This window comes from Sus scrofa, chromosome 9, assembly GCF_000003025.6.
Source record: "Sus scrofa isolate TJ Tabasco breed Duroc chromosome 9, Sscrofa11.1, whole genome shotgun sequence".
NCBI lineage: Eukaryota > Metazoa > Chordata > Mammalia > Artiodactyla > Suidae > Sus > Sus scrofa.
Window position 1 is genome coordinate 43,804,456 of NC_010451.4, and position 26,403 is coordinate 43,830,858.

The 26,403-nt window shown below is 48.2% G+C and overlaps 1 long non-coding RNA gene across 1 annotated transcript in view; it reads right to left on the reverse strand.

Moving 5' to 3' along the window:
* LOC102159414 overlaps positions 1 to 26,403 on the reverse strand; it is a 342,818-nt gene that overhangs the window by 137,526 nt on the left and 178,889 nt on the right. The window contains exon 3 of the long non-coding RNA XR_002335654.1: positions 19,355 to 19,416. This is a non-coding gene — a long non-coding RNA (uncharacterized LOC102159414). The remainder of the gene's footprint in view (positions 1 to 19,354; positions 19,417 to 26,403) is intronic.

The window sequence follows — 26,403 nt, forward strand, 5'->3', positions numbered from 1 at the left end:
GAAAGAACTGTTTCTTCAACAAATGGTGTTGGGACAATTGGATATTCAGGTGTAAAAGAATAAATCTGTACCTTTAATGCACACCGTCACATAAAAATTAAATCAAAATCCATCATGGATATAAATGTAAAAACTAAAATTATAAAACTCTTAGAAGAAATCCATGAGAGTAAATCTTTCTGACCTTGAGTTAGGCAATGTTGTCTTAGCTATGATAGCAAAAGCACAAATGATAAAAAAAATTGGTAAGGCGGACTTCAAAATTAAAACACTTTTCAAAAGATGCAAAAAAATGAAAAGATCAGCCACAGGTTGGGAGAAAATATGTAAATATATTTACAAATCATATATCTGACAAGCAACTTGTGTCCTTATGTGACCGTGCAAAGATGCCCACGTCCTGAACCCTAAATCCTGTGAATATGTTACCTTATGTGGCAAAAGAAAGTCTGCAGATGTAATTAAGGTAAAGGACCTTAGATGGTGAGAGTATCCTGGACGATCCAGGTGACCTTAATCTAATCACATGATTCTTTAAAATCAGAGACTAGTATCCATGAGGATGCAGGTTTAACACCTGGCCTCACTCAGTGGAGTTGCCGTGAGCTGCGGTGTAGTCGCAGACACAACTCAGAACCTGCATTGCTGTAGCTGTGGTGTAGACCAGCAGCTACAGCTCTGATTCAATCCCTAGCCTGGGAACTTCCATATGCCTCAGGTGCAGCCCTAAAAAAAATAAAAAAATAAAAATCACCAAAAATTTAGTAGCTTAAAAAACCACAAATTTAATCATTTTATACTTCCATAGGTCAGAAGTGTGACAAAGGTTTCACTGAGCAAAAGCCTTTGTGTTTTTTGGCAGGCTCTAGGGAATAATCGATTTCCTTCTTTTCCAGCTTCCAGAGGTTATCTGCATTTCCTGGCATGTGGCCCCTTCTTCTACCTTCAAAGCCAGCAATGGCTATTCTCCCATTATCACATCTTTTTCTGACCACAACCTAGAAATAGTCTCTGACCTGCATCCTCATGGATACTAGTCAGATTCGTTACCACTGAGACACAACAGGAACTCCTGTGGTAATTTTTACAGCAGCCATATAAAATGAATACACCAGAATAAACAAAGAATTATCCCAACTCAATAATAAGACAAATAACCTGATACAAAAATGGGCAAAAGATTTAAATAGACTTTTCACCAAAAGATAGATGAATAGTAAGCACAGGAAAGGATGCTCAACATCATTAGCAAGGAGGGAAATGCAAATCAATAGAGTCGCCCCTCTGTGTCTGTGGGGGATTTGTCCGAGGACCCCTGCGGACACCAAAATCCCAGAATGCTCAAGGGCTTATGTAACATGGCATAGTGCAGCCGGCCCTCTGTGTGCACAGATGTGGAACCCACAGATCAAGGGGCCAACTGCGCCAAAATGAAATAATACTTTACACCCACTAGGATGACTACAACTAAAAAGATATATAGTAACAAGTCTGGGAGAGGTTGTGGAGAAACTGAAAAGCCCTACATTGCTGGTGAGACTGTAAAACAGTTGTGCATTTTCTTAAAATGTTTAATACAGGGTATATGAACATATGGCCCAGCGGTCCCACTCCTGCATATCCACCCAAGAGAAATGAAGGCACATGCTCACACCAAGACTGTGTGTGAATATTTGTGACAGCATTATGCTTTTTTAATTGAAGTACTGTTACTTTACCACATTGTGTTAGTTTCAGGTGTACAGAAAAGTGATTCCTGTATGTGTGTGTGTACATATATATGTCTATATATTCTTTTTCCGATTCTTTTCCATTATAGGTTATTACGAGATGTTGAATATAGTTCCCTGTGCGATACAGTAGATCTTCGTTGTTTATTTTATAGATGGTGATGTGTACCTATTAATCCCAAGCTCCTAATTTAGCCCTCCCCTCTTCCCTTTAGTTAACCCTAAGTTTGTTTTCTATGTCCGTGAATCTGTTTCTATTTTGTATATAAGTTCATCTTTTTGGATTCCACGTATAAGTAGTGTATAATATTTGTCTTTCTCTGTCTGACTTAGTATAATAATCTCTACATGGACCATCCATGGTGCTACAAATGGCATTATTTCATTCTTTTTTTTTTTTTGTCTTTTGTCTTTTTAGGGCTCCACCTACAGCATATGGAAGTTCCCAGGTAGGGGTCGAATTGGAACTACAGCTGCTGGCCTATACCACAGCCATAGCAACACAGAATCCAAGCTGCATCTGCTACCTACACCACAGCTCACGGCAATGCAGGATCCTTAACCCACTGAGCAGGGCCAGGGATTGAACCTGCGTCCTCACAGATACCAGTTGGGTTCGTTAACCACTGAGCCACGATGGGAACTCCTTATTTCACTCTTTTGGGGCTGAATACTATTCCATTGTACGTATGTGCCATACCTTCTTTATCCACTCCTTTGTGGATGGATATTTAGTTTGCTTCCATGTGACAGCTATTGCAAATAGTGCTGCTATGAACATTGGGGTGCATGTATCTTTTCAAATTAGAGTTTTCATCTTTTCCAGATATATGTCCAGGACTGGGATTGCTGAATCATATGGTGACTCTATTTTTAGTTTTTTAGGGAACCTCCATCCTGTTGTGCATAGTGGCTACACCAGTATACATTCCCACCAACAGTGTAGGAGGGTTCCCTCTTCTCCACCTCCTGCCATTACTCTTCGTAGCCAAAAAGTGGGAATAACCCAAATGTTCACCAACTGGTTAATGGATAAACAAAATAAATAAGGATAACAATAATAAATACGAAGGAAGAATACTAATACATGCTACAACGTGGATGACCCTTGACAATATTAGGCTCAGTCAAAGAAGCCAGTCACAAAGGACCACATATCGCATGACTCTATTTAAGTGAAATGTCCAGAGTAGGCAACTGTATAACAACAGAAAGCAGATTAGCGGTTGCCTAGTGCTGGGAGGAGGGGGTGGGTGGGAGGTAATGGCTAAAAGTATAGGGTTTCTTTTTTTTTTTTTTTTTTGCTTTTTAGAGCTGCACTGAGGCTAAGTTCCCAGGCCAGTGGTCGAATTGGAGCTGCAGCTGCCGGCCTACACCACAGCCACAGCAACGTGGGATCTGAGCCGTGGCTTCAACCTACACCACAGATCACAGCAACGCCAGATTCTTAACCCACTGAGCGAAGCCAGGGATTGAACCCACATCCTCATGGATACTAGTCAGGTTGGTTACTGTTGAGCCACCACGGGAACTCCCTAGGATTTCTTTTATGGGGTAATAAAAACATTCTGAAATTAGATTGTGATGATAGTAGCAGAGCTCTTTAAATATACTAAAAATCATTGAATTGTACACGCAAAACAAGAGAAGTTTATGGCACATAAATTATACCTCGATACAGCTGAGGAGAAGGGGAAGGAGAACTCTGCACTGCAGTTGTCAACCTGCTGAGCGAGGGCTTCCTGGAGGCAGGGGTGGTTTTGAGAACTCACAGCTGTGGATTACTAGCGGGATCCTCGTTGTACTGATTAAATAGATAATCCGATTCTATTTCAGGAGGCTATAGCACTGGGCAAGAACAGTCAGAGCCTCTCAGAGAGAGAAAGGAGCCTTTTGGGGGAAGTGCTCCCCCAAGAAAGGTGAGATTAGAGTGTGAATTCAGCAAGAGGAAAGTTGGCTACAGCACCCACAATTTCCAACGGGAAAATAGGGCACATGCAAACATATGGAGGACACCAGACAAAGTACACAAACCCAGGCTGACCCAGAGGGTCCTCGGCTTCCGGGTACAGTCTGCCTGCTGTGGGCGCAGGGAGGAAGAGCCAGGGCTGGGCTCCCACGCCAGGATGTGGGGTTGCAGGTGACGTAATGAATGGTACCATCCAGAGAGCAGGGAACTCATGCGGGAATCAGCCTGTTCTAAAAGGACGACCTGGGCTACTGCTGCCTCCTGAGTCCAAGAAGCCCATCCTCGTCCATCTATCTTCACCCCTGAGGGAAAGAAGGTGCAATAACAAGCATCTTGATATATATGCGTCTGCAATCTGGTTATGAGGTTATCAAGCAAGAAAGACGCCCCCAGGGAATGCATATGCTTTTTTCATAGAGGAAACTGTGAGTAAATAGCTGAAATTTATCTTGAGGGAGATAATAGAAGCACTTTTTAAAATTGTGGGAAAAAACAATATTTTTCCCCAGAGCATTCAAGCCCTTCCAGGCTTAGATCATGTTTCTCATTAATGGGCCTGCAAGCCAGATTCATCTTAGGTTCATGGGACAAGAAGGGAAGTGGATCTGCCTGGCCGGTGGTTTTAATCCAAGCCAAGTTGAGGGGGGAGGTGGGAGGGACCCCAGCCACCCCAAACCAGGCTTCCTCCATTTTACCCAACCTCAAAGTGCCAAAGGTGACCCAAGGGCATACACTGCTAGAGACCTCAGGGGCACTGGAATTTTCTGGAAGAAGGAATAGCTTCTAAGTTTGTCAGTCTGCTGGGATCTCTATATGCCATCACCACCTTGCTCAGGGACACTGGCCTCTTTGCCTGCGTAAATGTAAATACTAAATGTATTTACTCTACAGACCTATTTGCGTAGGAACTATCTTTGCTGGCTGACAGTCAATGAGACCATGAATATGGAAGTCTTTGGGAACCAAGAGGCCCCGGAGGGAGTAGGGGTGTGCAGGGGGAGTGGCAGGGGCAAGCACTTACTGAATCCATTCACGTGCCAAGCTCTTTCCTTTTGGTTATTTTTAGAATGCTTATTTAAAATAAATAAAACCTCATGAGGTAAGCATTTCCACTTACACCTAGAGAAACTGAGACTTACAAATTTAACATGGCATGTCCGACCCAGTCTATAATTGCCAGTATGGGATCCGAACCCCAGGTTTATCAGATTCCAAATCCACAGCTGGTCCAGAAGGCTGGATGCTATTAGACTAAAAGTTCCCTTGGGGAGTTCCCTTGTGGTGCAGTGGGTTAAGGACCTGGCATTGTCACTGCAGCAGCTCAGGTTGCTGCTGTGGCACAGGTTTGATCCCTGGCCCAGGAACTTCCACATGCCACTAGCGAGGCCAAAAGTCAAAGATAAAAAATAAAATAAAATTCCCATTGGAGCCACGGCTGGGGCTGGAGTCTGGTCTAGAACTTCTGTTAAAACAACAGCACTGGAGTTCCCGTTGTGGTGCAGTAGTTAACGAATCCGACTAGGAACCATGAGGTTGCGGGTTTGATCCCTGGCCTTGCTCAGTGGGTTAAGGATTTGGCGTTGCTGTGAGCTGTGGTGTAGGTTGCAGATGTGGCTCAGATTCCACGTTGCTGTGGCTCTGGTGTAGGCGGGCGGCTATAACTCCGATTAGACCCCTAGCCTGGGAACCTCCATATGCCGAGAGAAGCGGCCCTAGAAAAGGAAAAAACAAAAAACAAAAAACAACAGCACTGCGCCTGATGCAAGAATACTGTCCGTGTCACTATCACGGCAATCCTGGTATCTCTGACTTGTCATTTGGAAATTCCTTTGACCTCTTCTTCCTCTGTTTCAGCCAGGAAGTCCCTAACTCAAAGCACCTGCAGAGGTGGGGGCAAGGGAGAGGGGGTCCTGTCCCTGGCTTAGCCATCATCTTTTTTTAGTGGTGGCGTATGCTTGCCATGGCTCACACTTAAGCTCTCTGAGCTTGATCTCCAAATTGAAAAACTGGACCAGATTGACGATTTTCAAACTTAGGTCACCATAACTCACAGTAAGAAATATATTTTCTCTGACGACCCAGTTCACATGTAAATATTTTTCTTTCCACAAAACAAAGCTTATCCATAAGATATGCGCGTATGTATATACACTACTATTTTTCTATTTTATTCTATTTCTTTTTTTTAATCCTGGTCACAGCCCATTAACTGGTTTGATTTCACTCCCCTAAGGGGTCATGACTCATAATTTGGAAGATCCCATTCTAGACACTCTCTAATGGCCATCCCAGCTGTGACATTTGATGAATCTTTACCCAGGCTTCTCTTCCTCCAGAGGGGGTCCTTCTGAGCTGATGAGCTCCGGTGAAGCCTGCAAGGCTCTTCCCTGTCTCCAGGAACATTTCTCCTGCCAACCTGTTTCATGTGCACACGTTACCTTCATGAACTCCCCTTCATGAAACGACTCGCTCAAGGTCACACCACTAGTAGCTGGAGCAAGTATTTTAACCCGCACAGCTTGACTGCATGTCCCCGCCTTCCTAAGCACCACCCGCCTCCCACCACCTGCGGCCCACAGAAATCTTCTTGCCCATCTGCATCCAGCAACCTCACCTTTTCTGCTGCTTCACAGCACACATTCCCAAAGCCTGTCTCTGATGTCTGTCTGGGTATACCTGGGTGACGCGTGTGTTTGGGGATGAGGGACAGGTAAGTCAGTCCATTCTGATCCCTCTGGTCCACGGGCATATTTCTGAACACCTTTTTTTTTTTTTTTTTTGGTCTTTCATCATTTTTTAGGGCCGCACCCACAGCATATGGAGGTTCCCAGGCTAGGGGTCTAATCCGAGCTGTAGCTGCCAGCCTGCATCACAGCCACAGCAACGCCAGATCTGAGCCGCACCGGCGACCTACACCACAGCTCACGGCAATGCCAGATCCTTAACCCACTGAGCAAGGCCAGGGGTCGAACCCGAAACCTCATGGTTCCTAGTCGGATTCGTTTCTGCTGCGCCACGACAGGAACTCCCTATTTCTGAATTCTTAGTCCTACAAGAGCAGACATTCCACCTCGTGCAGGTTTTAATTGGTCACACCGAAGGTGTGTCATTAAAGTAGTGTTTCTCCTGCAGTCTCCCAAGTGGATCTCTGACTCCTCCTGTCAAAGTCCACCCCCCTCCCCCCACTCTCTGTAATGTGGTAGCCAGGAGGCTCATGCAGGCAGAGCTGGGGTGCTGAGAGGGATAGAGAGGGGTCTATGGCAGCCTGGCTGTGAATACACAGGGACCCACCGTGAATACGCCACTCCAAATTTACACGGCAGACGTGAGCCTCTCACCCCAGTGGGACATCTGTAAGCAAAGTTCTGGCTTGAGATTTCTAATGGCTATTAATTACTCTGTATGAGCTTAGGTATCAAGGACAGATGGAGAATGATAGCTAGATGACAGTTGATGGGTGTTAAATAATACATAGTAACTATTAGATGGTAGGTAACTATAGATAGTAGAGAATAAAGAGTAGCTGGTAGCTTGTAGCACCTAGCAGATAATAGATAGTAGCTGATAGTAGATCACAGATAACAAATGGAAGATACTGGATAGTGGTGGAAGATAATAGAAGCTGATAGTGGATAATAGTGGAGAGTTGATAAGAGGAGCTAATAATGGATAATAGGAGCTAGGGGATAATAGTAGCTAATGGCAGCTAATAGTTGGTGAGTGATAATAGTTGCTAATAGAGGGCAGCGCTAATAGCAGATAATAGCAGCTGGCCGTAGATCACAGCCGATAGCTCATAGGCGGTGGCCTGAAAGTCCACTGAAAACCGTGCAGCACAGAATTCCATCTGTTATTCTAAATGGCTTCAGGAGTCACTTGGACACTCTTGGGTAAGCGGGTTCTAAAGTCTCTGCAAGCCAAGGTGGGGGCGGGGTAGTCAGGGATACTCAGCCCACTTAATCACAAAACTTGGTTTCCAGTTTTAAGTTCCTCCGTTCACTAGCTGCAGGATATCGGGCCCACTACGTAACCCCTCCAATTTCTCATGTCTAAGGGGGCAAGTGGGTCATATTCCCCATCTGACCACTGCAGGGGGTAAAATGAGGATAAATGATAGAAGTAGGCACACTTCGTGTTTCACAGTGAGATTCAGAGTCAGATGGTCGGCAAAGCTGGCAAAGACCCAGCTGCAGAAGCCCAGCCACTGGTCCCCTGTTTGGGGGCCACAGGGTCACTGTGTTTTCTGACCTCACAGTCAACAGGTTCACGCAGGAACAGCAGCTGCTTGACAGTCTATCACAACGGCAGGAAGGCCAGGCTTCAAATAAAATCCAGACACTTCAGGACCCACGAGGTGTCCTGAACCTTTCTGCTCTGGTTCTTTCCTAACCTCCTGACCTCAGTCTGCCCTTCTCCCCTGTCATTCACACTAGCTCAGGAGCTTCTGCTTGGTCCTCAGACAACCCAAGCTCATTCCCACGGGGCCTGTGCACTCGTTACTCCCTCTTCCTAGAATGTGCTCCCCTCACGTCCACATCCCAGAGCTGTGTGCACGGTGCTTCCTTCCTGCCACCCTCCACGAAGCCTTCCCGCTCTGAGTCACCCTCCAACACATCGTTCTTAACCCTTAAAACCCTTAATCCTCATCTCAAATTAAATCCCCACCACCTTCTTCATTGACTTAAGTTATTCCAAGTCTCTCTACCCAACTCAAATGTAAATTCCAACAAGTCAGGGCAGGGGTCTTGGTTTCTCTCTCTCTCTCTCTTTTTTTTTTTTTTTTTTTGTCTTTTTGTCATTTTTAGGGCTGCACCCATGGCATATGGACGTTCCCAGGCTAGAGATCCAGTCAGAGCTGTAGCCACTGGCCTACACCAGAGCCACAGCAACGCGGGATCCGAGCCACATCTGCGACCTACACCACAGCTCACAGCAACGCCAGATCCTTAACCCACTGAGCAAGGCCAGGGATCAAACCCGCAACCTCATGGTTCCTAGTCAGATTCGTTAACCATTGAGCCACAACGGGAACACCTCGGTTTCTCTTCATTGAAGTTCCCCAGCACCTAAAACAGCTCTTGGTACACACAGTGTATCAAGGAGTATTTGTTGAGTGAATCAGTGAATGAAGGAAGAAAAGGCCATTGCAACTACAAGATGGCAGCTTTGGAGCCAGACAGACTGGGATTCTGAGACTGTTCCATTTCAAACTGGTGACGAGATGCTGGCCAAGTGACTTAATCTCTCCTATCATCTTTAATTTACTCAACTACAAACATCAAGATGATATTGACAATGTTAAACTTGACCTGAGCCTCGTGCTCCCCAAAGCTGAGAAATCCCTCCACCTTTTTGTGTTTCTAGACATGACGAACCTCAAAGTGGTCCTTCTACACTGCTCTTCTACATTCTGAGATAAGACCCACCTCCATCCTTCCTCGTGACTCCCAGAAGATTTTCTGATGGCTCCCTTGTTTACCTGCCTCTCGAAAATCCTAGGCCCCCTTCCATGTCTTTGAGACACTCCTCATTACTGAGCATTCGCCCCACTGCAAAGAGCCATAATAAAATCATCTCCTTAATTGCTCAGTGCATTCTGTCTTTCACAATATTTTCTCTCCTTGCAGAGTTAATATGAGGATTAGATGGAATAACATGTGTGAAAGTTGTACTGCACAGCACCTTCAGTGTAATTTTCCCCCAGTGGGACTGGAATGAGCCCCAACATTCTCAAGATTGAAGCAGAGTATCGATCCACGCACAGGTCAGAGAAAAATGAACCACAACACACATTCACAGTTACTCAGGTTTCTAACCCCCGTTACCTCTGCTCCCATGAAAAAGAGGAGAGTAAAATGCCTACCCTACCCTAGTGTGTGTGTGTGTGTGACACACAGATAGATATATCATATACATATATACATATGTACATATATTTTTCCAAGTATATTTTTCATATCTATAATGATATGCATTAATATGCAAATATAATATGTAGTAAACATTCTAATATTAGGAATCATTCTGGTGTCAGTTAGGTACTGTGTGATAAGCACTTTGTCCTAATCATTATTATTGCCATTTGGGGGGTCTCAGAGAAGGTAGGAGATTTGTCCAAGGTCTTACAAGTAATTAGGGACAAAGCTGGGAATTGAACCCAAGTCTAGCTGACCCCAAAACTCATGCATTTTTCCTCTACATCATTGTCTTGCTAACTATTATTCATTTAACACGTCTTAAGTGCCTGCTCTGGACTTGTCATAAAGAGAATGCAAAGGGCTGTTTATAACTGTTGCCCTAAAAAAGCTCCTGGTCTGCTTCCCAAGGCAAGACGGAAACCCTGGGAACCAGGAGGAGACCACGCCAGATAGAGTTAGTAAGCAAAGTCTCCAGGGGGGGTTCAGGGAGGAGCAAGAAGGATGAGCACCAAGGAAGCTGGAGATGCACGGCTTTACGCATGTGCTCCATAAACACACTGGATGAATAAAGGATTCAATTAAGGTTTAAGGGACACGGTGGGATTTAATATGGCCTGTAATTATGACTCGCCCCAATACTAGGGTCCTTTCACTGCTATAAAGGTAGGAACGAGGAGAGCCATCCTGACCTCAGTGGACTTTTCTCCTGTGTATTCACCACCTGCCAACACTCCTGGGAGGGCTGGGTTCAATTTGCTGGGGAAAAGACTCTCAGCTAAGAACCCCCATCCTTTGGCAAGTGGCACTGTTCCACCCGGTTCCCCACGTGACTGTCTCCTAAGAGCCGCCCCCATCCTGCTGAAGATTTTTAAGTTATGGAAATTAAGGAACAGGCATACTCCTCAATTCCCTGCATGGCATGATAGCCGTTAACCAATTAATGGCTGGGCAGGTGCCAGCCAGTAGGGTAATTATTAGATGGTAATTGCCATATCATTACAAGGTAAATATAGGGTCGGACTGTCATCCACCCCGAAGAGGGCAACTGGGAATTCATTTTATTCCTATTAAGCATAATTATTCCCGAGTCTCTAGGAACCTATGATTTCCAATATAATTACATAGTGTTTGCCAATTCCATCCATGAGGAGGGGGTTCAAAAGCAGACAATGAAGGGCAGCCTGGGGAGGATGGGGCGGGGGGCTGAAGCTCATGGCTGCATCAGGGTTTAGAAGCCAAGTCAGTTGGGCACATCTGAAGGCCCAGGGGCCCCACAAGGGAAAGGAAGAAAGAAGTTTCACTGAGATTAACAGAACCCTCTTCTCTGAAAGGCCAGAAAACAAGTTTCATAGATCTTTACTGTCCCCAGTGTCCCATCCACGGTATCATTCACCCACTCTTTCCATCCAAAGCCAATGAGGGAACATGGCCAAATGTCAGATGTTATGCACGGAGATAGAGAGGAAGATAGAGCTGTTTTTGAAAGGCCACGGGGAGGAGTTCCCGCTGGAGTGCAGTGGGTTAAGGATCCAGTGTTGCTGAAGCTGTGGCATAGTTCAGGTCGTACCCGCGGCTTGGATTTGATTCATGGTCTGGGAATTCCATATGCCATGGATTCAGCCACCCTCCACCCCCGCAAAAAACAAACAAACAAAAAAAACAGACCAGGTAGAGGCAGAGATCAGGTTCTCTTGGTTTCTTCATTTCTTTGCTTTTTTTTTTTTTTTTTTTTTTTTTTTTTGCTTTTTGGGGCTGCAAGTGCAGCATATGGAAGTTCCCAGGCTAGGGGTCAAATCAGAGGTACAGCTGCCGGCCTACACCACAGCTAGAGCAATGTGGGATCCAAGCTGCATACGAGACCTACACCACAGCTCATGGCAACACCAGATCCTTAACCTGCTGATAGAGGCCAGGGATGGAACCCACTTCCTCTTGGATAATAGTCGGGTTCGTTTCCACTGAGTCACAGCGGGAACTCCCTTCATGTCTCATTTCACAGGCAGGGAAACTGAAGTCTGTGGTTGGCTACATGTGCTTAGCTCTCTCCGAGGAAGAAAATTAACAACCCAAAAGGCAGAAGATCATCTACAATGCCCCAAAGTGCAAACAGAGAACTTTGAATGCTTGACAGAAGCAAGTGTGACAGCTGAGACATAAAGTTGACAAAGCACCCTGGGTGCTGCCAGGTGAGATGGTGGCAGGCAGGGGTCCCAGGTAAGGAAGATGCGGAGCTCCAACCAGGTGCAATCGGGGAGCTCTGGAGACAGCACGTTTCAAGTTACTGTGGAATAGTGCCATACGCCATCTTTAAAGAGAACTTGTCTGTAATAAACATTTACACCAAAGCTATTTCCTACAAATCAGGCTACAAATCCCTGGCCTCTCTGAGACATGCTTTGTGTCTGGGACTCACTATTAAATCAAGTATTGTAATTTGCTTCAGAAATGTTTTACCAAAAGGTTAAAATATACATACTCATAGCTCATCCGTCTCATGGGTTGGTAGGAAAGCCCTTTAGGTTTTTTTATTCTTTTGATTTCCTAACTGGTTACCCTGTCGATCTCTACTGGTTTGGCTGAACACTCTAGGGCACTGGGTTGGGAGGGGTGGGTTGCTGGCTGAGGCTGAAGAAGTGGCAAGGGGATTCACCAGATCAAAGGCTTTTGATTACCTACCAGTGATGTAGCAACAACAAAAATATTACAGTGACAGTTCCATTCATAAACCTATTACAAGCGAGGCACGGATGTAGCACGAGGGGTAAAGGGGAGAAAAAGATGGAAGGGGTCCTGCCTTCATGGAATTTATAGTTGAACAATTTTTTTTCCGGTCTTTTTTTTTTTTTAGGGCCCACCCGCGGCATATGGAGGTTCCCAGGCTAGGGATCTAATCAGAGCTGTTGCCGCCAGCCTACGCCAGAGCCATAGCAATGCCAGATCTAAGCTGCATCTGCGACCTACACCACAGCTCACGGCAACGCCAGATCCTTAACCCACTGAGCGAGGCCAGGGATGGAACCCACAACCTCATGGTTCCTAGCTGGGTTCACCTCCACTGCACCACGACAGGAACTCCAAACAATTTACAAGAACCTTTATGTTCGGGTTACGTTTAATCTTTGTGACCTGGTAGAATTACCCCCATTTTATTGATGACCCACAGGAACTGCTCCACTCTCCACAGCAGGGATTTTAACCCAGATCTGTCTGGTTTCAGTGCTCTTCCCACCCGCCCCCCAGCACCCTATGTGGACAGGGAAGCATACACAGTTCTTCAAACACTAAAAAAATCCTCCACCTCGTTTCCCTGGTGGCCTAGAAAGTGTGACGTGTTGTCTCCTGTCTGCCCTGCCTGTCAATAATGGCTCTTCAGTTGTGTTTATTATCTCTGTGGCACACAGTTACCGTAGCTGTAAATTTATTGCCAACAATACAGAACTCCTATGATTTTCAACTACTAATGGAATTACTATTTTTGTTTGTTTTAAAGCCATAGCAATAAAATAGGCTCCCAACAATACTCTTGCAGGTTTTTTATGTTTTAAATTTTCCTGGAAGTGATCACTGTAATAACAGAATGCCTGTAAACACACAAATGGCCTTCTCGGAAAAAAGGTGGGGGGATTGGTTCCTACCTTGGTGGGGCCCCAGAAAGATGGATGGATGGACGGGAGCATAGAAAGAAGAGGTGGAGAACCACTGTACCCTTGGAGGTTGGGTCTATGAATCCAGTCCTAGGTGTTTGAGGAGCCATCCTTCTCCCTGCCAGGAGTTTCCAAGAAGGAGACTGGTAACAAGACAGGAAGCTGAAGAACAGCAGATGTGCCCGGAGTTCTGAACAATGCAGGCCACACCCCTCGTGATTCCTAGACGCTGCACCCTAGTTCTAGTCCAAAGTTTGGGGATAAATTGGAGGGCAAAGGCAGACAAAAGGAGAAAGAGAGTAACCAAGAAGGCAGAGCTAATCTGGAACTCTCTCTGAGGTTAAGACCAGCTGAAATAGGAATCGTTTCAGAAAGCTGTCCTTCCCAAAAATCTCCATCTATGGCTTTAAATTTGGGGTTGGCAGGCTCACCCTCTCACGGCTTAAAACAAAGCTTAAGAAAGGCCACACCAAATTACAAATTCACATTCTGAAAGGGGGTTGGCTGTCTCTGAGAGGAGCACTCTGATGGAGACTCCTGATAAAGAAACTTAGAAGGGGGCAGGGTGGTTGGGGAAGGAGGTAACCTAGACAAAGTGTCAGAGTCTAGAGAAGGCAGGAAGGCTTTGCTGTACCAGCAAAATGAGGTCAGAGAAAGACTGGACGAAAGGCTAGTGGGAGACAAGAAAGGGGCCTGTTTCAAGACGATGATGAAGAGAGGGGAGAAAGAGCAACAGCCCTCGACCAGGACAGTATCTCTAAATATGGAAGTGGGGAAGAAAGTGGAGGCAGGAAGCTTGGAGTCTATTTGAGCGCAGGGGCTGTGACAAGGGCAGGGGCAAGGGTGCTTGGTCAGGGAGCCCAGAATGGAAAGCAGGGACCAACAAAGCAAGGCTTCAAAGAGATGCTCCAACAAAAGTAAGTGCTCTGAAGGGCCTTTGTCCCAGAGCCTAGAAGGGAGTGCAGACCGAGGAGCCCAAAGTTCAAGGCATAAGGAATAAGTCCGCCAGCCTGATTAATGTGGTCGCCTGAGTCGCACCAAATTAAGCGACCTGGTTGTGATTGTGGAACTTGCCAACCAGCACATACTCTATGCTCAGGACTTCCTTATACACAAGTGGTGGACCTAACTCAGGATGCAAGGATGCTCTGTTAGGAGAAGAGACCTGGCATTCACGGGAGAAGGCAGAACTCACCCCATCAGGATCTGTGCCCAGCATAGACATGGTGCAGAGGAAGGAGCAGCAGGGATAGAGATCTGCTTTTGACCCCCCAGTCTTCAGCACGCGTCCTGGGCAGACACATGCACAGGATCTGCACCGCCCTCCCTGGCCCTCTTCTGGCTGCCCACAGCTTGCCCATATCACCCCCAGCCAGGTTCTGAAAGTATCCAAACCCATAGTTGTTTCACCAGCAACATTGAAGCCTGACTCTGCTCGCTCCCACCATGGGGCTTCAGAGGGCAGAGAAGAGGCCCGGCTTGAAGCCTGCTCTGAGAGCCCTGGGGACCCCAGCTTAGCAGGCCAGGACCCAGTGGCACACACGCCACCTCCTCTGACCCCAGCGTTGGAGGATGTCAGGTTTGATCAAGCTGAGCCATTGGGTTGTCTGCTCCAAAGGGCAGAAGCAGACACAGCAGCAAGCGTTAGTGGCCGCTCTGCTGCAGGCTTCCAAAGAAAACAAGACGACTCTGAGGCCACCCGGGGCCAGGGGGGTGTGCATCTGAGAACACACATTCTCAGGGGTACACATTTGCATCTGCTGCTGAACTGATTTATGCCAGTACTAGCCAACTCTCTGCAGAGCCAGGTGGAAAATAATCCATGGCCAATTTTTTTTTTTTTTAAACCATTCCCAATAAATTTATTTTTTATTATTTTTTTAAGTTTTATTGCATACAGTTGATTTACGATGTTGGGATGATTTCTGCCACGGCCAATTTTCAACCCTTCCTCCCCTGTTCCACCATTCAGCACATTTCTCGGGTTCTCTCCAGATGGGCCACGCCCCCCTAGGACTGCCACCCACATTCTTTGCTTCTTCAAATCCTACCTATTCTTCCTCTTTTCATTTCTTTTCTTTTTCTTTTTACCACCACAACTGCAGCATATGGAAGTTCCCCAGCAAGGGGTCAAATCAGGGCTGTAGCTGCACCAACACCACAGCCACAGCAATACCAGATCCGAGCTGCATCTGTAGACTATGCCACAGCTTGCAGCAACACTGGATCCTTAACCCCCTGAGCAAGTCCAGGGATCATATCTGCATCCTCAGAAACAGCACTGGGTCCTTAATCTGCTGAGCCACAGCAGGAACTCCAAACCCTACCCATTCTTTGAAAGCCTACCCCAAGGCCCCCTTCTCCATGAAGCCTTCTCGAAAGACCCCATCCTGGGAAGAACAGCCCCCTTCTGAATTCCTGCTGCCTGTCTCCATACAAGGCTTCTGCCATGGGCCCCCTGCTTTGAGGCTGGTTCGCTTTCCATGGAATGTAGGCATCTTGAGGTCAAGAAAGACCCTATTGTAAACTGCTCTAGTGTCCCCAGTAGCCCCCATAAGAAAATGTTCAATAAAAACTTCCTTTTGAATCTACCAACATGAACAGTGATCTCTTAAAGGTTTTTATAGAGAAGGAGCTGGTAGCAGGTCAAGTTCTGGCTCTTTTTCTACTAGGTGAGCTCAGGCCATTGATTTAGTTTCCCTAAAACTCCATTTCCTCATGGATACGATGAAGAAATTAAGCCCTACCTCATGGTGTTTTCAGTCCAGTGAAACAATCTGTGTTCAGGGTTTAAAACAAAAATGGATAGGTAAGAGGTGCTCGAATAGGGCTGCCTGCTTCCATCACCCCCCCAACACACACACACACCTCCAACATGTTTGTTTGGTGCTTTGAATTAAACAAAACTCTTTCTTATAGGTCACCTCACACACGCTGCACAGCAACCCCGAGAGGTGTATTCTATTAGCATGCCTGTTTTATGGGTGAAGAAACTGAGGTCTGGAAAACTTATGTAACTCTAATCCAAGGGGACACCGCCAGTGACTACTAGAAACAGCCTCCTAATGGGGTCCATCTGACTTTAAAGTCCAGGCAGCCTGGCTGGGATCCTGTTGTAAGGCGGCACCTAGAGGTGATGCCAGTTGGGTGCGGACTCCGTTCAGTGAAAGAACAAATACGGAGGGGCAGGCAGAGGGCCAGGGGCTGTGGCGGGGCTCCAGCAGTTTCTCCCCCAGACCCACCACCCCGGGACAGGGGCCAGCAGGACCCAGGCGTGGCAGCCTTCTGCATGGTTGGCTGTGCCTCCGTCAGAAGGCTGAGGAATTCAGGCTGTAAGCAGTCGCCATGGCAATAGTGATGGAGAAGGCATCAAGCAGAGAGCTCCTCCTGGCCCAGGCTTTCTTTTAGGGACAGAGAAATAAGATTCTCTGGGTGCTTCTTAATCCCCAAACCTCAATACGTCACCTCCCCCCACCCCACCCCCCAGCCTCCTCGGGGAGTCAAGCCCTCCCTTAGAGCAGCACCATTGCAAGACTATGGGGAGGGGGGGCAAGTGAGTGAGGAAAGCTCAAGGGAGCCAGGAAAGTGTCCACTGCCGAAATATGCCCCCCACCATTATGAATGCCACCTGCAGATGTTCACGCTAAGGCATCCAGGGGTGGGGGAGGGGCAGGGCATGGACGGAAACTTAGGCTGATGGACACCTGCTGTGTCAACCTGCCACATCCTGGAGGCCCATGGACTCCTCCGATCTCACGACATCCCCCATGAGGACGGCATTGGGACCTCCATTTCACAGATGAAGAAACTGAGACTCAGAGAGGTTAAGCACAGGCCCATGCTTAGCCAAACTTTGAGCCCAGACCTGCCTGACTCAAAGTCACAGATTTTGTAAGGGTAACACATCTGCATTTTCTCATCCAGCTGTTGGGGAATGGGCTCTGACGGCTGGTTGAGAGGAAGGCTGAGGAAATGGGATAGGACAGGGCGGGGCTAGCTAGCCGGGGCTGGGGCATCGCTCGCCGGGAGCATCAAAGCCAAAATTCCCCTAAAGGAGTCACACTCTAAAAGCCTTCAGTGGAAAGCGTGTCCTCCTCTCCTCTGGCCCCTACATCTCCCTTCCATACCCCTTCTCCCGGGAATATGACAGGATAAAGGAGCAAGAAGAGGAAGCAGGTGTAGAACCACTGGTGTGCATGCCCTGGCACCCACTTGGAGAGCGCGGCAGGGTTGGGGGGTGGAGCGAGAAGGGGAAGGCCTGTCCCCCACCCCCACAGCCAAGCAGAGACTGTCCCCCGCCCTCCTGCAGACTTGCATTAAAAAGAATCCAGAAAATAATTACAGGATGGAGAGGATTTATTAAATTGGATAAGTCCTGGCTACAGCCTTCTTTTTAGGCTTTGAGTGGTGTATGTATTTTTTTTTCATTAGGGCTGCATAATAAAATAATTGCATAATTAGTGAGGAATTTGTTTCCTTTCAAGGAAGCATCTTTAATCCCCCTGAAGAACACCTCCCCTCCCCCAGCCTCTGCCTTTATGAGGGCTGAGGAGGACACAGGGGAGAGGAAGGGAGGTTACCGCAGCTATCAACAGCTCCCAGGGGTGAGAGACCAAGGCCACACCCCACCCTGACCCCCACCTCCAAACCTGCCTAACTGACCCTTGAATGACCGATGGCTCAGGCTGGGAGAGCTTCCTGGGGCTCACTCTGTCCACCCTCCTTCTAGCCCTGGACCCCTCCCATGGCCCCCACCCATGAGCTCCAAATGGATGGTCTTCGGAATCGTCATCAAATGTGGATTCCTGGGCTCCAGTCCTTTATAACCCAGGAGAGTTAGTGGAGTCGCAGTTTTCTCCACTGAATGCCACCTTGAAATTGTTATTTATATTCACGTTTGATAACCTCTGGTGCATCTGTAACCAGGGAGGGAGGCACGGTATCGGGAAGAGGAGGACTTGATGCTGATGGGTAGGAGTCTGGGAAAGAGCGTGTGCTCCCTCAGTCTCTCCAGAACGCGAACAATTAGGCAGAGCCTCACTGAATTCAAGTCTAGCTACTGTCCCTCCTCCTACTCGGTCCTCACTTTTCCCACCTGCATAATGAGGGATTGTACCCTTCCAGCTCTGAGAATCTCTGATTGAAGGACCAGTTATCAACCAGCTCCTTAGGATCTGCCCTCTTTTATGCTGATCTGTTGTCCCTGCCCAGTGCAGGCAGAAGTGACCCTATGATTCCCAAGAAAGAAAACAGATGTCAGGACAGTCTGATCCTGGGAAGGAGTCTCCTCTTCAGATTCCAAAATTAAAGCCCTGGTCCCTAGTCAAACACAAACATCTCTGGGAAGGGTTGGCGTTTAAGCAGCCACCCAGCTTCTTTATTCTTCACAGCAGGCTTGAGGGAGAGGATGGAGAGAAAAATATAAGACTGCTCAGCGAAAAAAGAGGTAAGAGAGTGGAGAGATGGAGTGACATCGGTGGCCTGAGAGTCCAGAGTCCCGGATTCTAGTCCTAACCCTGCAACAGACAAGGTTAGGACTAGATGCTGGCTTTAGATTTTACCTGAGAGAACAGTGACGGCTAAGAAATCCCCCATTCTTTGTGTGCCAGAAACCTGTGTGCTGCAAAGTCTCTCTTCCTTGTATGACTTTGAAGAGATTCACAGACACCCCCGTGTTTCCCTAAGACAAGGCCAGACACAGACCTTCCAAACTCCCTTTCTTTGATCCCCAAGTGACTCACCGAACGGCTCATTCTCACTGATCAATCAGAACAAAATGCTGCTAACCCAGCTGTGGTTCTGCCTCTGTCCTTCTGCCAGGTCCTGAACTTGGCCCACCCTCGTCCTGAGACGTCCCTCCTGAGGACAGGCTGGCCCCAGGGTGGGCAGCTCCCTGGTCCTCTGCGCCCCCACACCCCTTCCATCCCGCTCCCCACACCTGGCTCTTCCCTGCTTGTTCACTGTTCTCTATGGAAGAACTCCCTTTGCCCCACTGCTGTCACTCTTGCAGGTCTTTTGGACAGAACATCCCTCCATTGCAACGCGATCCCTGCCTCACCATCATCCCCTGGAAAGGCTCGAACCCCTCCTTACCTGGTCCGGATTTTTCATTTGTCAGTGACCATGCTCAAGTCATTTCCCCAGAGTTTCTGCATCTGTCAAGTAAAGAAAAAAAAAAATACGTTACAAAGTTATAAGGTCAAAGATGTAACATATATAAAAGTATTTTGTATGCCAAGAAAAATCAAAGACAGGTTTGGGGTGGGGGGCGGTGCTCAAGGCCTCCACCCTCGATTTCCCTTCCAGGATGTCCTCAGCGCCCACCCTCACGCCATGCTCCCTACTCCCTGCACCCCCTGCTCTCAGCCCCGCCGTTCTCTGCCCTCAGCCCCGGCTCCCACCCAAGTTTCCTGGGGCAGTTCAGCTCTAGGGTCTCAGCCCAGAAAACCACCCCTCCCTTCCCCAGGCTCAGCTATCCCTCATTCATCACTGTCACATCCCACAGAGGGCTTTTATTTAACAACCAATTTATTTCCAATTTAACTAATCTGGGGATGGGCCATCTCTCTCGCACGCAAACCAACGATGCCTGGGCTGTAAATAGACTTACAAACGGGTGTGCTGGATAATATAAACTCTCATCACAGCCGCATCAGGAGAGAGGGGAGGGGAGGGGAGAGGGGGTCGGAGATGGCACCGTGATAAAATATGCAAGCCCTCAAGGTAAACAACCCCTGCCGCCCTCCTTGCCTCCCTCCCTGCCCGCGGGTGCCCCCGGGATTATTTGTGTATTGGTCTCACTGATTCCCCAGCTCACCTTGAGCCCAGACAAACGCTCCATAAACAATGTATGAGATGGTAGCTCGGGGTTTGGTGGGAGCACACAGGTGCTTGAGGAGGTGGCCATCATGCAGCCCTAAACTCCTAAACTCCCCTGACCCTATGCCCACCGCCCTGGCAAAGCTGCTTGTACCGGATGGGACAATGGCCCTAGAAGAGAGAAAACTTGCTCTTTGAGTGGGACAGCTCATCAGTAGTCTACAAGGCCCAACCTGCTCAAGGAATATGTATTGATCCGCTGGAACTATCTGAGAGTGAGAGGGCTTTGTTTACAAGGCTGATGCGGGCTGGGTTGAGGTTCAAGGTAATTACCCAGACTGGGTGGGCTGAGACAGATCACCAGCAAGCCTGCAGGCTGCCCCTGTGTCTCTGCTCCCCTGCCCTTCCCCTCTCACCAGGGTTTCAGATCATGCACAGACCCCAGCAGTCCCAGCCGGGGCAGGCGGCCCCAGCTAGGGGAAGAAGCATTAGGTCGGGACACTGCAATTTAGAAAGAGTTGAGCCACGGCCTAGCAGGGTGAGTTGAGGAAAACCACCTTCCCTTCCAGATCCATGCCGTTCCCTGAAATGAAGGCCTTGAACTAGATAATCTCTGGGGTCTTTCTTTCTCTTAGAGGTGGAGCCAATGGAGAAGGGAACTATATTGTGGGAGGGATTTGTCCTCAGCCTGGGAGTCCCGCCAACACGACTTGAAATTACACTCCGAAACTCTGCTTAACTCGGCACTTTCCTGGGCTCCCAGAGCGAGTTTATGTTAAACAAACACCACTGGGTTTTTCTGAAGCCTATTTATAGTGGCTGTGCGGCTCCAGGAATGGAGAGTCCCTCCCAGGCCGGGCCTCCAGGGAGGATGTGCCTGCTGAGCATCCTTCTCCAGCCCTCAGGATGGGTCGCCCCCGCCCCCAACCCTGCTTTCTTCTCTCTGCAGCTGCCATAAGTTCGTGCCTGGATCATGCTTCTGGGGTCTGAAGGATACCAACCTGCAGCCCTGCTGATTCCATTGCAAAGGATGATGTATGTGGGAATGATTTTTAGCTGGGTATCCACCTCAATCGTAAACCAATAATTAGAAGAGTGTGTGTTTGTTGGGAGAGCTAGAGGCATCCGTTTCAGAGCTGACTTCAGGATGCTGGTTGTACGTCAGAGAGATGGGCTGTAGGTGGGAACCCTCTCCCTCAAGAGCAGGGAAAGCCCAGGAATGAAAGACAGGAGAGCGGGCTCTCCCAGCAGAGCCATCGTTCTCTGAGGAGGGAGCTGAAGAGAGAAAGGAAAAAGAAGCAATAAGGCTTCTTTGCCCCTCCCCTTCCCCACAGCCCACTGTTACATGGCTGGATTCCTCTAGTGGCCAGAAATATTTAATCGAATACTTTTGTTTGGATCTTGCATCCCTGGTAACCTGAAGATGTTACCATGGCAATCCCTGAGTAATACATCTCGATTATTTATGGCCTTGCAAATAGGGTGGGGAACCACTCCAGGCCCCACAGAAACAGCAGGGAGCTCATTTCCTCCTCTCACTATTCCCCCTCAGCCCAAGAGGAAGGGGAAAAAGAAGATGCCAGCTTGGTTGGCTGGAAATAGCTCAAAGCCATTCAGCATGGAAAAATCCCCATCCCCATAAACCGTTCCCCTTTCTATGGCCCTTAGAAGGCCTGTTCCCCAGCACTTCCATGCTGGGGTCCTCTTAGCTCTCCCAGGTCACTCTCTACTCCCCAGGGAATAGCCAAGCATGGGGGAAAGGAGCCAAGGTAGCTAGTGACTTGGCCCCCAGGTTCAGCATGAGATGGGCTAGAATGCTCTTCATATCACATTTGTGACCCCAGACACAGGACTTGACCTTCCAAAGCCTCTGTTTCTTCAAGTGTTGAATAAAGATAAGAATGGGTCTTAGAGGGAGTTCCTGTTGTGGCACAGTGGAAACCAATCTGACTAGGAACCATGAGGTTGCAGGTTCGATCCCTGGCCTTGCTCAGAGGGTTAAGGATCAGGCGTTGCCGTGAGCTATGGTGTCACAGCTCGGCTCAGATCTGGTGTTGCTGTGGCTGTGATGTAGGCTGGCAGCTACAGCTCGGATTAGACCCCCAGCCTGGGAACCTCCATATGCCGTGGGTGCAGCCCAAAAAAAAAAAAAAAAAAGAATGGGTCTTAAGAGTCACACAGTTATGGAAAGGGTTAAATGAAATAACATATGTAAAGCTTTTTGTGTGGCACTGGCCCATAGTAAGTGCTCAATAAATCGCAGCTGTTCTACAGCAACTGCATTATCAACCATCCTAGCACATCTCTGTCTATGGACAGAAGTCAGGACAGTTGAGACAGCAACAGGGGCAGGAGGACAGAGCTGGGGGTGGACAGGTGCTAGGGGTGGGGTGGAGGAAGACAATTTTCTTCTCTTGCCGAGACAGAGGAGCAGCCAATCAAACGTGGCCACTCAGCCCATGCCATCACCCTGCTCCTAATGACTAAATCCCCCTTCACACAAGCTCAGCCCTAATAAGTGGCCCTTACTGGATAGAGGTGTGTCCCCCTCAATACACACACACTTCATGTCCACCCTGTGAATAGGGCCTTATTTAAAAGTAGGGTCTGGAGTTCCTATTGCGGCTCTGCGGGGTTAAGAACCCAACTAGTATCCATGAGTATGCAGGTTCGATCCCTAGCCTTGCTCAGTGGGTTAAGGATCGTGTGTTGCCCTGAGCTGTGGTGTAGGTCACAGACATGGCTCGGATCTGGCGTGGCTATGGCTGTGGTGTAGGCTGGTAGCTGCAGCTCCGATTCTACCCCTAGCCTGAGAACTTCCATATGCAGCGGGTGTGACCCTAAAAAGAAAATAAAGAAATAAATAAAAGTAGGGTCTTTGGAATGGATAAGCAATACGATCCTGCTGTATAGCACTGGGAACTATGTCTGGTCACTTGTGATGGAGCATGATAATGTGAGAAAAAAGAATATATACACGTATGTGTGACTGGGTCGCCGCGTGGTGCAGCAAAACATTGACATAACACTGTAAACTACCAGCTATAATGGAAAAAATAAAAATCATTATAAAAAATAAGATAATTAAAAAAATAAAAGTAGGATGTTTGCAGACTAAGACGAGGTTACGATGGATTAAAGGAGACCCACCCTAATCCAGTACTGGTGTCCCTTTAAGAAGGAGGAAGTTTGGACCAGGCACACCAGGGAGAACGCTGTGCTGGAACAAGAGGCAGAGGTGGGAGTGACCTGCACAAGCCCAGGAAGAACCACCGCAGCCACCGGAAGCCGAGAGACAGACCTGAAAGAGTGTCCCTCGAGCTCCTATAAGGAAACAACGCTGCTGACAAGGGTTTCCAGCCTCCGGCCTCCAGAACCATCAGGGAATACATTTCTGTTGTTTTCAGCCACCCATTTTGTGGTATCTGTTACCACAGCCTTTGGAAACTAATATAAGTCCCCAGACTGCCTAATTCACTGGCCGTGTGTCCCCTCAGCTGTCAGGAACAGCTCCATGAGGAAGTGACAGCTCGGAGTTCCCCGGCGGCATAGCAGTTAAGGATTTGGCATTGCCACCACTGTGGGTCAGGTTCGGTCCCTGACCCTGGGAATTTTGAATTGTGCAGAGCAGACAGGAAAACAAACAAACAAACAAACAAACAACAAAAAAAAAACAGAAGAACTGACACGGATGCACTGGAAAGAGAGCAGAGCTAGGTCCCAGTTTCCTCTCTGCACTCACGAGCTGTGTGCTGGTAAGTGGATTGCTCACCCTCTCTGAGCCACTTCTGTGAAATAAAGATGTGGACACCTGTCCAGACTGCTTTGCAGGCTTGTTAGAGATTTGCATTTGATCCTGTGTGTGAAATACCTTATCGGCTCTAAAGCAGGCTGTACATGCAGCCAGTTATGTGTATGCTCCCGGGATGACGCAGAAGGAAAACTTGTCTTTTCCACGTCCCTCATGCTTCTAAGTCAGAGCCTCCCCCACAGTTAAGAGCAGGTGGAGAACTTCTCCCATCCAAAGCCAGCTCCTGGCTCACAGCCTCTGGTCCCTACTGCCCTGGCATCCCTGGGTGTGGCCGCTCCACCAACAGCCCCAGGCTACCACGGCCCAGTGCACAGACACTCAGTCACCCGTTATAATCCCAGGTGAGAACTACTGCCAAAAAGACCACTGGCATTCTGGCTAACTGGGGAGGCTCAGAGGGCCACCAGGGGTAGGAAATCAGGGCATCAACATGAAAGGTCTAAAAGGTCCTTCTCTCCTGCCTCTGCTGATGCTGACCCTCGCCGGAACCCCAGGGGTCCCTCCTTCAATCCTGGGTGGTCCCAGCCTCTCCTGCCCGCAGCCCTAGGTTCCTGGGACTCAGCTTGGCTTCTGGGCTGTTGGGAGGCAAGCTTTTTGCCTGTGGCAGCCTGGGCCCTTGTTTACAGCAGCTCTCTGGGATCTAACAATAGCAGGCTAGGTATTAAATAAATCTATTTTGAGTGCTTGGCACTCAGGGTCTCACTGTACTAGATTCGTGGTATGCAACATAGAATTCCAACTCCATGTAGTCAGGATGGGGGGGGATTACCCCTTGTGTTAAAGCTTCTGTATGTTTATGGTCAAATGAGACTGGAACGTTGACTCAGACTGAACTTCCCCCTTTTGGAAGGAAAGATGGTGGTGGTCGTGTGTGTGTGTGTGTGTGTGTGTGTGTGTGTGTGTGTCTGTCTGTCTGTCTGTCTGTCTGTCTGTCTTTGCATCTGAGGGAGTGAGTAGGGATCAGGAAAGGACTTAGGGAAGGAGGCATTTATATGACCACATCCCTGATGGTGGTGGTGGTGGTGGTGGTGCAGTGGTTGTGATGAGTGTGTGTGCCTGCACAAACGTGGACATGAGTGTGTGTGTGTGTGTGTGTGTGCGCGCACATGTGCACTGGAGGACCAGAGGGGATGTCATGCTGTCCCTTCTGTCCCTGGCAGTGGTGGTGCTTGAGGGCAGAGGGGTGCCTGCAACCCCTCCGTGGAGGCAAGCTACCTGAGCAGGTGGCAGAGAGGCAGAGGCCTGAGCAGAACAGATAAGGAGAGTCTGGAAGGTCCAGACCAGTGGCCCCAATCTGCAGTCCTCAGACCCCTGCCGGTTCCCACAGGTAGAAACGGGGGCTCAGGAGCTATTTTTAATATTTCTATATGCCTAGCAGAAACGACACTCTCACCAAAGATAAGGCTGCACGGACGGCTAACTGAGACATCATTTCTTTGCTTTTGGCTGGAATTATATCAACCCAGTGTGATAACACTGCTAATCTCACGCCAATCTGAACCCCTGATTGGCAGTCATACATGGATTTGATTAATAAAAAATGGGAAAACAAATTACTACTTGATAAATGCAGTTTGTTTGGTAGACAAAAATCTTTAAAAATATGGGGTGCAGGGTGCTGAGGGAGGGAGAGATTTTGTGACTGTTAAGAATACAGGCTCTGGACCCAGAGGCTCAGATCCCAATCCTGGCTCAATCACCTATAATAGTAAGTTATACTAGTATCTTAACTCTCTGGGCCTCAGTTTCTTCATCTACAAAATGGGAGCCCTACTAATACCCATCTTCTACGATTTGTGTGAAGATTAAAGAAGATAATATAGAAAAAGCACTTAACTCATGGTCTGGCACTTGGGAAGCATGCATTAAATGTCAGGTGTGTTTGGAATTCTCTTGTGGCACAGTGGCTTGGGTCACTGCTGCGGCTCAGGTTCAGTCCCTGGCCTGAGAACTTCCACATGCCATGAGTGCAGCCAAAAATATATATATAGACATACACACACACACACACACATATATATATACACATGGACACACACACAGACATATGTATATACAGACATATACATTGTGTGTGTGTGTGTGTGTGTGTGTGTATCAGGTCTTTTTTTTCTTTTTTTTTTTTGCTATTTCTTGGGCCGCTCCCGCGGCATATGGAGGTTCCCAGGCTAGGGGTCTAATCAGAGCTATAGCCGCCGACCTACGCCAGAGCCACAGCAACGCGGGATCCGAGCCGCGTCTGCAGCCTACACCACAGCTCACGGCAACGCCGGATCCTTAACCCACTGAGCAAGGGCAGGGACCGAACCCGCAACCTCATGGTTCCTAGTCGGATTCCTTAACCACTGCGCCACGACGGGAACTCCCCTTTTTTTTTTTTTTTTTTTTTTTTTTTTTTTTTTTGTCTTTTTAGGGCTACACCCGTGGCATATGGAGGTTCCTAGGCTAGGGGTGGAATCGGAGCTGTAGCCGCCGCCCTACGCCAGAGCCACAGCAACACCAGATCCGAGCC